General features: G+C 36.5%; 1 protein-coding gene across 10 annotated transcripts in view; it reads right to left on the bottom strand.

Moving 5' to 3' along the window:
* Positions 1-13,270, bottom strand: part of IL15 (interleukin 15) — a 38,850-nt gene that overhangs the window by 15,867 nt on the left and 9,713 nt on the right. The window lies entirely within an intron of this gene.

Below are 13,270 nucleotides of genomic sequence, written 5' to 3'. Positions count from 1 at the left end.
CATAGAATTTGGAAATCCTGAGACCATAAAATAGTTATTACAGGAGAAACTGCTGGACAAATAATATCTATGTCTTAGCAAAATACTCAGCTCTGGACTTTAAATAATATAATATACTAATAGAGTTCTGTAACATACTTGTAATAGAAGACTAAAAATAGCAAAGGCAGTTCTCAAAACAGTAAAGTAAGGCAGCATTTTCAGACTTTTGTTATAAAGCAAAATTATAATCCATTTCCCTCTCTTACAGCAATACTTTTATTGGAATTTACTGGATCCTGAGGTCAAACAGGATGTAGTTTGAAATACCCTCTTTTTCTTCTGCAGGTTAAAATCCTAATGTGTGTCAATTGCCATAGCTTTACTGAAACCAATGAAAGTATTTCCATCTCCAGAGTTGTTGAGAATTTGACCAAAAGGTTAACCTGGGAAAGACAGATTTATTTGAACAGATGAGGAAAGCAGCAAAAAAAACTTCCAAAAGAAATACTGTAAACAGAACAATAGATAGAAAAAGGAATAGTATCAGCATTCAGAGAAGAACAAAATATTTCGACTATAGATTTATTTCATATTTCTTCATAGGAAAGGAAACTATTTGTGTAATATAACTCTAAATCATTTATAAATAATAATGCAGTAAAACGTACAGCAGCTGAGCAATCACCCTTAGTTTCTCGCCTTAGGATACAGGAAAATTGATTACTGGAAGAGGTCTAGTGTGTGCTACAGAAGCCTCCACCTTTCATGTAATTTTGAACATATTTTGTGAAATGTAACATATTATGAGATTGCACACTGAACCACTTTTTCTATGGATATGTGAGTGGTGACTGCTGTATGATGATTGTCATTATGAGGTTGCTTTAATTTGTATATGTGATGGATTTCCTGGTTTCCCTTCATTTCTTGGCAGCCAAACCCAGAACATATGAAGGAATGGAAGAGGTTCTGTGTGTGCAAACTAATGACAGCTGCAGCAATATGAAATTATATTAAGCTGATTTCTGCATTGTGGCTCTTAAAGAAGAATTAACGGTAGTCGTGGTTCTTAAGACCGCACCACAGCGCTCATCCAGAGAAATTCAAATTTCCTTTCAGATGGGGTAAAGTGAGTCTACTAACCAGAAAATTCATTTAGAGAGAAGTGTTTTTGGAAAGATTGAAAAGTACTTCGTGAGGATGTTAAAAACTAGTATAGATAAAATACTTGGTAATACCACAAAGTACAGATAAATCCCCGAGTACCTTTATATTATGAAGCTGTGTGAAATAACATTATTGAAAAAGGAGTAAACTCTTGGATAATATTACAGGTCTGCACTCTAGGATTGCTTTATTCATTGATTTAACATACAAGATGTTAAACCAAAAGCAACTCACTTAGGTGACAATAATTAACTGATAATAAAGGCTTCTGATATGCTTATACAAGATGCAAGATAAACTGTAAGAGATTAAATAGACATTGTAAGTTTAACCCACAACTCCATTGCAAAAGGTCAATTAATTCTGTTACAAATTCTGTATACAAATTAATTCTGTATACAAAATGTATGTTTGTATATATTATTTAAGGAATTATGATTAGTCTTGCTAAGTAGAAGCAGTATTTTGGGAGATAATGCAGTCTGCCATAAAAATGAATACTTGTAAACTGGAAAATGAACATCTTCAGATCAACATCAATCAATTAAAAATAAATTAGTCTCATTTTCAAAACTGACTGCTTTCGGCAGCTTCCACTGACATAAATGCCTGTATCAAGTAGGTAACTGGTCTAGCAAATGTGCCACATCCACTTTGTGGGAAGGCATAAGCGGAGGAAAACAAAAAATATTTGCCCATAGTCTCTTTTTCAAGAAAGTATTTTTCATCAGTTTTGAATGGTAAACTTAAAGTTCTAGGGCATTCTAAGCAAGGACTGGATCTGCCTCACAATCCTAGACTCTCTTTCATAAAATAAATAAATTAATAGCCAAAATTATTAATAACTGTGTGCCACACCATTTGCCTCAGCAACACTAGGTTGAAGGCGATATAGATCTGCTTTTCTTTGCTCTCCCACCAGTACTGCTTACTGCTTGCCTGCTGTCAAAGGAAGATATCTTTTTGTCCTGCATCCAAGTGCAACATTGCAAACTAATTTACTTTGTTGTCTTTGTGAAAACAGCTAAGAAAGTTTGGGTTTGGCAGATATTCACCCAAATGCCATGTAAGGTCCACACGATGGAAAAGCTAGAATGAAATTTAAGAGTCACCAAAAATATGGCCATTCACATACAGCCTGGCACCTTCAGGTCTTAAAGCCAAAATAAATGTCATACATGCTATGTGCAGAGACATATGGTAGAATGCAACTGATGTGAAAACAGTGAGGAAAATTCATATGAATTCCCATAGATCAGTTCCAAGATGCCTCTGGGCTTCCAAAATTTCCCTGACTAAATGTTTGAAGACATTAAGACTTAGCTTTATACTGAAGTCTTATGATTGCATTCTCCATGACTCATGCTATTAATAAATCTCAGGTCATTTCCATGTGGGACCTAAAGAAGCCATGTAACCAGCTGCCTCTGTCCATGTAGTCATTCTTTTTGGGTTTGTTTTTTTTTTTTTGAAAGCTTAACTGATAGCATTGGGTTCTTACTTCCACATTGAAATAAAATTGGAGCAAAACTGGAACAAACTGAGGTTGTGTTATACCTGTCTCAGGTCTGAACACACACCCGCATATTCTTGCTACTTTCAAAGATTAGAGCAACTCTCAAACCAAACCCAGAGTTGTCATCAATGCAAACACTTTTTTCTAAGGATCAGGATAGAACAATAGGCTCTTTCACCAATGCTCCTAGTGCCTAGTGAATCAGCAGTATAGCGGAGACTATGGCTAAAACGAGTATACTGAAGAATTTTACTTTCATTCCCTAAAACCAGGAACACCCGTATTTTTAGCTGAGCTCACTGATTTTAGCCACAAATCTCTTTTCCAGAAGAATACCTCCTGAACTGGACTCCTCCTCACTTCTACAAGAACAGATCCAGCACCATTCCAGTCACAAAAGGTAAAACTTTCTTCTTATTTTGCCACTCTACAGTACTCCTGCTGTGTGCCATCTCAGAAAGTCTTTCTTGCAAGCTGATTACACCAGATTTAGTACTATTAGTTGTTTTACATTTGGGTATTGAGCCTGCAAGTTGCTGTCTCTGCTTTTTTCCCCCCACTGGGTTTTCACCCTTTTGGTTTCAGATCCTGACTGATGTTACAGGTCTTTCTCCTAGACCTGCACAGGCAGCCAGTGGTGCTTTTGCATCAGAGTGGCCACGTAGGACCCTTTTTATATTAAAGCTTCTTTACACAGTTTATATACACTTGAAGGCCTGCAGAAAATCTTGTTGTGAGAAGTATGATGCCACCAGCATAATGACTCTTCATTAGCCCCAGTCCTCTCCAGGTAGTATGTACCTTACGAATAAGTTGTAATTAAGAAATGGTTATAGTCCTTTCAGGTTAAAAATTAGGTACATGTCCCTGATATGAATTAGAGAAGCACAACAAATTTAGGAATAGCAGCACTGACTGTGAGCAAAAGCTCTGATGTCTCCAAGCACCATCAGCTGTGAATGCCAAGGGCACAGTGTACTGATGCCTCCGATATATCCTTCATTCTCCAGCGAAGGAGAATGCAGATGCAGCTTGTCAGATTTAGGATTAGTGTTTTCAAGTTTACAGCTTCTCTAGCCTTTTTCCCCTGCTGTTTATCAGCATAGATAAATATTTGCTTTTTAATGGATTTTTAGTATTTTACGTAGTAGTTTCTTCTATGTAGAGATTTTTTTCAGCTCATATTTCAAATTTTGACAGGCAATGTTAAATTCTAAACTTAAAATATGATGGTAAGTAATTTAGAAGTGCAAACATTACATTAATTAGGCCTCCTCATGCTATAACTTTCTAAAGAGTACTGCTTTTACAAGCACGTATAACCTAAGGGAATATATCTTTCATTTTTCAAGTCAGCTTGAGCTTTTTAAAAGTCACAATATCACTGCCTTGAGTAAGCATGCATATGATTTTCAGACATTACAATGGAACAAATGCTGATATTTATCTAGGGGAATGTACCATATTTTCAAGGTTATTTATAGCATGAAGGCAGGCACCTGTATAATTCTTCAGAACACATAGCAAAGTCTTGTTCCATAGACACAAGCTTGTGGTCAGCTGAAGGGATGGTAATTATCAGTTTACCCAATTAGTTTCAGTAAGTGAAGCATTTGTACTAACCAAATGACTAGCCTATTTTTCCAGAAGTGCTTCTATGTCTTCCAGAAAATCCAGGAGATAGTGAGCAAAAAGAATAAACTGTTACTTTGAGAATGCTTCTTTTTCCTTCTGTATCTGAATTAGTTTATCTTCTCATATTTAGCTCATATAAGACAAGATACAAATACTCTTTAAGCGTGTTTCCTCCATTCCCTTTTCTTTGGAATGGAGATTGACAAAAGTTATAAGCAATATATAAAACAAACTAGAAAGCAAAGAAGGGATAATCCACAATGTTTGAGGATAAAAACACAAATAGTTAAGAATCTGAGGGTAGAACTTGCAAAATTTCTTAAGAAATATGGCATGTTATGGCTTCTTTTTTATTTTTTTTGTTAGAAATATGAAGTAACATTTAAAGTTTCTTTCATTTGGAAAAAAACAAGTAGTCGTTATGTGAACCAAAGTAAATGACTCTTTAGAAAGTAATTGAAGTATAAACAGAAATCAAAATTAAAATCCATTATTTAAATGAAGGGGGATTTGTTTGCTGATATTTAAATGAGCACAAAACAAATGTCTTAAATTGCTTTGAGATAAATCATTCTGTCCCAGTTCTCGGATGCTATCATACTTTAAATATGGTGTGGGCACTGAGCTATTAGGAAAGATACTGGCAAAAATCCTTTAATCCTAGAAAGCACAGAAGACCACTACTAGCCATCAATCTTGTTGGATCACCTTACTTTTGAAAAGTTGCTTTTGCTAAGTGTAATGCAGACCTTCAGTTGGCCTTCTCAAAATTTATGAGTTCACTTTCCACAGTGTATCCTGCTCAGACTGTTAGTCAAATTATCTACTAGTTTCTTGTTAAAAATCATCACACACGCTCAGCACGTAAATTTGCATTATTTTCAATTAATTCATTTATAGCTGGATGAAAACTACTAGAAAACTACTTTATCCTCCCTATGACCACATATCTTAAAATTGCACAGTTTGAAATAAGACCTGAAATATTCATGAGTTGTTTAAATTATGCAAAATAATATATAGGCATCTGTAAAATCTTATGAATCTAAGAGAGATTTTCAGTTACATGAGGTCAGGAGATGAGTGGGGCTTTTCACCTTCAGAAAAAAAAAAAAAAAGAAAGAAAGGAAAAATAATTTTTTCCGAAGTAGAACATGAGAAAAGAGTCACAATATTCCCCTGGAAAAAAAGTCTCATAGATACCTGGAGAGTGAGTGTATCAGTAGTGTACATCCTCAATACATATCTATTTTATCACCATACATCTATCATATGCTCAGGTACTGTCAGGTAACACCTAACCCACATAACAAATGTCGGTAACATAGGGTTTTCTGAGTACAATGCACAAGTAAAGCGGTTTTGAATATGGGATAATAGAAGAGAGTAGAAAAGTCAGTAAAGCTGCCTGGATCATATATCCTTAGGTTGTCCAACTCTGTAGATTGTTTTCTCTAAGCTCAAGAGAAATTTGAATACTATAAAGTGAGTTATGCTTTCTGTTCCGATCAGCTACAGGGAATGCAACTGATAACAGCAAGTACCATAACAAACATTTCAGCTGGGTTTATGCCCATGGGGAATTCAAAGCAGGGACATCATAGCTCTTCGCTAGGTTTTCCCTAGATTCTCTCTCACCCCCAGTTCCTTCCTCCTGCCTAGTAAGGAAGTGAAAGCAATGGATTGATTTTAAACTGCAGGCTCCTAGAGGCAGAAATGATGGCATAAGCTGAGTGTGTATAAAACTAATGCCTATAGTGACAACCTGACTGTTTTATAGTCTCAAAATATTTTTGACTAATCAGGGTAGCTCTCCATCAGTTACAGAACAGATGTAGATATCACATTCACAAGAGCACATGGGGTAGGTTCAGCCTATGAAGATCACCTTCTACCTCCTGGTGCTATTTTCGCATTTCCCAGCACCTCTGAAGTCATGTAGCTGAGTAAAACCTCTACAAGGTTCTCTTCATCCCTAAGCTGGTAAACAGAAGTATCCTATAGTGAATTATATCACAATAACTTTTAGACATGACATAGATGTTTCAACTCCACTTGAAACGAAGACAAAAATCACATAAATACAATAACTTGATATACGTTTTATTTTTAAAATAACAAGTTCTTCTCCTAATCCAGTGTGCCTTATCCCACAACTGGGCTCTGAGGCATCTTATACAGAGCTCTTTGTTGATAACTCCTCAACTTTCTTCTTTCCCTTCCCCATCTTCTTAGCTCCAACTTGCACAGAACTCTTCCTCCAACACACATACATATGCTGTGTTTCTGACTGGGGGAATAAGGTATTCCCGCTAATAAATAAGAATTGTGAGGGCAGATGCTTGCCTTGTTTCTCTCATCATTCAGGAGTGTTAGACCCAAAAGGATTCATCATGTCTTGAAAAATATTATATTGAAAAACTCCAGCCTTTATGAAAGAGTGGGAATAATCCTCATACAAAGTTGCCAATGAAATCATCGCCCAAAAGCAGGCCAAGTTTCGTATCTTCACTGTATTTTTTTCAAGTTTTAGCATAAAAATTAAATAAAGGTGTATTCGTGATAAGCTTTTCTTTCAGCTTTAACAGAAAATCAATGCTGAACTGACCTACTAAAGTATTTTTTAAATCTCAGAGTTAACCTACAACCTTCATAAAGGTACATCTCTCACTCTGAAATGGACTTTTTCCATATGATATTGTTAACTCTTACATATTCAAACTGTATTTTTTGAAAGGGTGAATGTAGCATAAAAGAACATTTTAACTATGTAATTTGGCAGAAACAGAGAAAAGCAATTTGTTCATGCACTAACCAAAGTGGAATAGCTTAATGCATCCATTTAATAATCTAAGACTTGAGAGTTTTTAAAGACTTATAAGCTATATTTAGATGTTTTCCAACAATATTTGTATCTTTTATAAATTTTCTTCAATAGTCATATTCTGACCTAGCAGCAGCATATTGTACAACAAAATCTCAGTAGTACCTGGATGTTTTTGGAGACTTTTGGAAAAAAATAATTTATCCATTCCTCCTAACCATCTGTGATGTGGTGTGGTAGATGTAGTTTTTTCTAAATTTCTTACCTGTTTTTGATTGCCCTACATGGGTCTGCAGGAGACATGCAAAAGATGAGCAAGCACAGGAGATCAAAATGAATGGAAAAGAATGCAGACATTTCTATGAAGCTGTGCTGTTTACTTTGCTTCTAATAATTTCCTAGTGGTGAGTTTCTTAGTTCACGGCATTTTCACATTACTTTTCTTTTACAATTGTAGAAGATACTGATTAACATTCAGTCAGAGGATAAGCCCAGTTAAAGGATACTTATTTACCAATTGTGATTGAAATTTCACAAACACACAAATTGTGTGTCCGATTTTTGTCTTTTTTAAAATCCAGTGAATAACACGAATTAATTTCAATGATGTTATGTGCTGCTTACTTATTCAATTATCAGCCAGTGTGATTACTATCAGGAAAAGATGACAGCTTGGCTGAAACAAACTAATTGTGTTTTCCTCTGTGTGAACTTATTTTTTAGGAAAAAATAGTAGAGATATTGCCTGCTTTTTTGAAAGACTAGAATTTTTTTGAGACCTCATACTTTATGTTAATGCCATAATACCTTTTGTCTAATAGCAGCAACTGAAAACATCTGCTAAATGGAACCTAGTATGCTATAAACTATGTAAGTACCCATAATTAAGGCTAATGTTTTCCAAAAGAGATTACAGAACCCCTCAGAAATTCAGACAGAACGCAAAAAGGGAGGAGCTATTATGTCATTGTTATTGCTGGGAAATTTAGACACAGTAATATTGCTTCACTAGCTCCTCACTAGCCCCTGGACACGCATAGAATTTGTGGAGATTTCAGAAAGTGAAATAAATACTCCTGAATGCCAGTGTGGAATTTAAGGTAAAGAAGCATCTCACGGCCTAGGAATCATATTAGTTTCTCCTCTGGCCTCACACAGTGGGATTGTTCTTGAGAGACTGGGTATTAAACAAAACAATATGCACTGAAAATGTCAGTGATGCCCAGGTCAGGCTGCAGTAGCCTTGAGACACTGCACTGGTTTATTATGCAGTATGATAGTACTAATGTCACAGACTAGAAGAAGCTTCTGAGAGTCCAATTCCTAGTTCCAAGACAAAAACAAATGCAGATTTATTTTTTTTAGAGATCTTTGCCAAATATCTAATACTTCTACAGAAGATTCTTCAGAAGATTTTATTTATCTTACGTCACACATGACTGCATATTGCAGCTTAATCTCTTGTAATAACAGCACATGGACTATCACTTCTTGAAATGGAAAAGGATGAGAAAAAGAAAATAAAAACTTTCAAGGGTATGTAAACGTTGCCTGCTGCCAGCATACTCATAGGAACATTTGAAAGGGGAGCTGCTGGGCAAAATGGGCAATCAGAAGGGCAACAAAGCTGGTAAAGTCTTATGAGGAGTAGCTGAGGGAACTGAGGGAGTTGTTTAGCCTGGAGAAGAGGAGGCTTAAGTGAGACCTTACTGCTCTCTACACCCATGTGAAAGGAGGTCGTAGTGAGGTGGGAGCTGGCCTCTTCTCCCAGGTAACAAGGATAGATATTAGAGAAAAATTCTTTACTGAAAGAGCGATGAAGCATTGCAACAGGCTGCCCTGCAAAGTGGTGCAGTCACCATCCCTGGAGGTGTTCAAAAAGCATGTGGTTGTGTTGCTTCGGGACATGGTCTAGTAGATTGGGCTGACAGTTGGATTCAATGATCTTCGAGGTCTCTTCCAACCTCAATGATTCTATGAGTCTATGATTCTATAAGAAACCACTGAATTTAGATTATATAATACTTCACCTGGTTGTGCCGTAGTCCATTAAATAATATTTGTTTGTTTGTACATATAATAATTTTCTATATAAAAGTAAAATCATTCAGATACCCACATAGCTTTTGGAGAAAATTGGAAGTCAGAGGAGTCATCTCACTACTATTACACGTGTACAAAGCAAGGTTCACTATCTTTGATGTAAAATTTGCTTGAAGGTGTGACAAGGAGACATGAAGAAACACGTACTTGGGATTCAATAGAGAAAAGTACTCACATGAGAATTTAGCCAAGACATAAAGGCTACCACTTCTACTTTTGTGAAGAGTATCATGAGATGTAAATGGTCTGGTGCATTGTGTCATGTTGCAGCCTGTGCTTTATAAGTTCAGTTTAAAATTTTCTGATAGCATAGACAAGAGAACTAACTATTAGTAATTGCATAGAGAATGTCTTTTTAATTTATATCTCTATTTAATTGTTTTATTAATAACAGAGTTAATTTTAAATAACTGCATTGACATTGGTGTTTTTCTCTAAATTGTTACACAAAAATAGTCCTGAGAGTCCTTTCTGTTTCCCCTCTTCTCCCCCACAGGACATCTATTAGAAACCACTAAGGAGTTTTGTGACTGAAGTTAATCCAGCAAAATCCCATTTTCCCTCCAAAAGGACTTTGTGAATCACCTGTCTTGAGCTGAAGTGAAACTTGTAGATTGCACTTAAGGAGGGAGCTTTGTTTTCTTCATAAAAGAGGTACTAATACACTTCTACTTGAAGCTGCTTTGGTTTGCAAGTAAGTTACTATGTTGACATTTTCCTTTCTTTCCAACAGCTAAAAAAGCTGTGAATAAACTTTTCCTGGAGCAACTTCATTCAGGAGCCCAATATTTCTTGGCTCGAGAAACTACTCGTGAGTACTGGGAAAGAGCTGTGATTCACAGCAAGTCTGTGCATGGTAGTGTTATGATAGCAAAATGACTATGTGATATGGAGAGGAAACTCATTATCATCAAAATCTGCTCAGAGACAAACTAGAAGTTAGAACAGTATAACAAGGAGATAGTTTGAACTCAGGGCATAGTTACTAATCCCTAGTAACATGTTACTGCATATTACTAATCCCTAGCTCACCAGTTTGCTGTGAACAGATCAAACACTGTAGATGGCTGTAGATGAGTGGATTGCATCAGTTGAGTGAGTACTGAAATATTGGCTTACAAAATTTTGCAATGAGTGAATGACAGGTGGATTAGCACAGTCTGGATTGCCAACCTCCATCAGGACCATTAGTACTCCTGTCTGCACAGCCCTTTCAGGTCTCACAGTCCATTTACATAATATTCTACCCCTCAAGCATTCATTTCCTACACTCCCCTACCCCGTCTCTGAACTAGTTGCCAGACAAAATGGACAGGACAGGATGGAGGATCTCAAGAAGTTGTAGAAAGATTGGAAAGTTTTCTGCTGGGAGGTAGAAAAGGAGTTTGTAACGGTTAATGCTGGGGCTGATAGCAACATATATACAGATGACATCTGCCTCAAGTGCCTGAAAAACTTTCCCTATTTGATGAAATACTGGCAAAAACAGGGAGGGGACTTCCACAGCAGCTGGGAAGCAGAAATGCTGAGACTGTTGTTCATGCATTTAGTCCTTCCTGCCAGCTAAGTATAGTATCAAGGTTATCTTCAAGGCAGCTGGAAGTTGAAAGGCCTTTATGAAGCTGTTCCTTTAAAACAACTTTGTTATGTGTGCCACACACATGTTATGATGCTGCATTAAGCTTCTGTCAAATATAAATGTTTTTTGGCAGGGAAAAAAAAAGCCCCATCAACACATCAGACTTTGCACTGTGCAGTTCAGCCTATAAGAATAAATATTTCAAACTTCATTGAATGTAAGAAGTGGTATATAGTGGGCACGTCTGCAAATACTTGAGGTCACAAGTTTGTCTTAGTCTATGCTACTATAAACCTAGTATTTCTGCCTGTTGTCCTTGACATACGTGAAGAAAGGCAAGTAGCAGGAAAAGAGGTAGGGTTGTTGAGTTGTTAGTGACTTACTATCCTGCAGCCTGAATGGGGGAGAAGTACGCAGTTATTCTCAGAGTGTCAATAATTTGGGACTGTAGGGTTTTTTGAGATTTGGAGTTTTAAGTGGAATATTGTCCAGCAGGAACAATAATTTCTGCAGTTAATTCAGCAGCTCTTCCTGCACATTCCTGTGTTTCTCACTACTGTCTTCTGACAATTTTCTGTTTGTCCCTTTTTTCATAGAGGTTTCTCTACTCTTTCTGTTGCCTAATCGCTCTTCAAGATACAGTGATGAAAGTTCCTAAATTTCTGGTAATAGTCTGATGACATGTTTGTCCTGCAGTGGGCCATACTTCTCTAAGCTGATCTCTGGAAACTGTTCTGAAACATCTAACGTTGTCAGGATACTCTTTGCTAGCTTTTGTGCAGTAGTTTCTAAGATAGTATTTTATGTAAATAATCTCTTTTAAAAATAAGCAAGAAGGTAACTAAAACACAAAAGCATCACCCAGTTCAAATCCTTATCCACTACTAAAGATTTAAAGAAAAAAAAAATCTTTACAAAATTATTACAGAGTGTACAATAATGTATTCTTAGTGCATGGAACCCACTCAGCTTTTTTCCTCACAGTAGACTATTCTAGTATGATTTACTATTTTCAACTTATCGGCATAGTTGTTATTCTCTTTTAACAGGCCCAACATAGATGTTACTGACTATATGTTACATTTGGGTTTAGATAGTGAGGTCTATTGGGGAATATTTTGTCTTTTTGTTTGTACATTCATAGCTACACCATTCACTGCGTATAAATATGAGAAACAGCATAACATGATTAATCTAAGAGATGATAAAGCAACAGCATACATGCCAGGTGAACACGTTTGCACATACCTTTAAAAGTGGTAGTGCTACAGTTGTATTTAAAAAATGTTCATTTGCTTTGGAAGCAAAATATTGCTTCCAGAAGGCATGAGACTTCTTTTATGTTAACATGAATGGAGGAGATTAAATAGATAAGTTACAACAGAGACAACTTTACTATGACCAAATGGTAAATAAGCTTGCTTACTGAGATAGTCACACAATCCTATGTCTGCATCTTGCTACATGAGTAATGTTTTTTTGAAATCTTTAAGAGCAGGAGGGGAAATGACAAACAAAACAACACTGTCAAGTCAAAACAACACTGGCTGTATTTGTATTTTAAATGTCTAGCATAAATAGAAACTTACTTGTTTTTAATGCACTCAATTTTTTTTACAGGCTTAGAAAAGTAAGTAACCATGATTCACATGTGCCACAGGCAATCATTGTGGAATAGCGAGCAGGCAGTACTTGTACCTGCTCAGGAAAGTGGCTCATGACCTGCTCTGTCATTATCATATACTGTGTCTTCAGCATCATCTAGGAAGGTGTCCTGGTTTCATAGAATCATAGAATAACCAGGTTGGAAGAGACCCACCGGATCATCAGAGTTATTTTTTTTCCAAGCAGCTGCTGTGGTTTAGATTTAGTATGGAAATGATGTCGATAATACACTGATCTGTTAAGTTATTGCTAAGAAATAAAGGGCTCTTTCCGTTTCTCGTGTTTTACAAATGTACAGGTGTACGAGAAGCTGGGAGGGGCATGGCCAAGCAGCTGACACAAGTGGCCCAAAGAGATATTCAATGTCAGGCTTGGGATATAAAATGGAAATTGGCTGGGGGCCAGCATTTCTTTTTCTCAGGGATGGGCTGGGTATTAGTCATCATGTGGTGCATTGCATTGTGCATTGCTTTTTAAATTATTATTGTTGTTGTTATTATTGTTGTTGTTGTTATTATTATTATTCTGTTGTCCTATGAAATGGTCTTTATCTTAACCAAGTTTTATTATACTTTCCCATCCTCCTCTCCATCCCATCAGGGCAGGTGAGGGGAAAGTGAGCAAGCAGCTGCGTGATACTGAGCTGCCACGAGGGGTCAAACTGTGACAGAAGTGTCAGGACCTACATTTTTCTATGAGAACATGGGCAGGAGACTGTCAACCATGTAAAGGTGTCATGAATAAACAGTAAAAAACACAAATGTGAAACAAAAAAATTCCAGAGCTGTGTGCTACGTAA

Source organism: Phaenicophaeus curvirostris, chromosome 4 (assembly GCF_032191515.1).
Source record: "Phaenicophaeus curvirostris isolate KB17595 chromosome 4, BPBGC_Pcur_1.0, whole genome shotgun sequence".
In the NCBI taxonomy this organism is placed as follows: Eukaryota; Metazoa; Chordata; class Aves; order Cuculiformes; family Cuculidae; genus Phaenicophaeus; species Phaenicophaeus curvirostris.
This window is presented reverse-complemented; position numbering and strand designations above follow the sequence as displayed.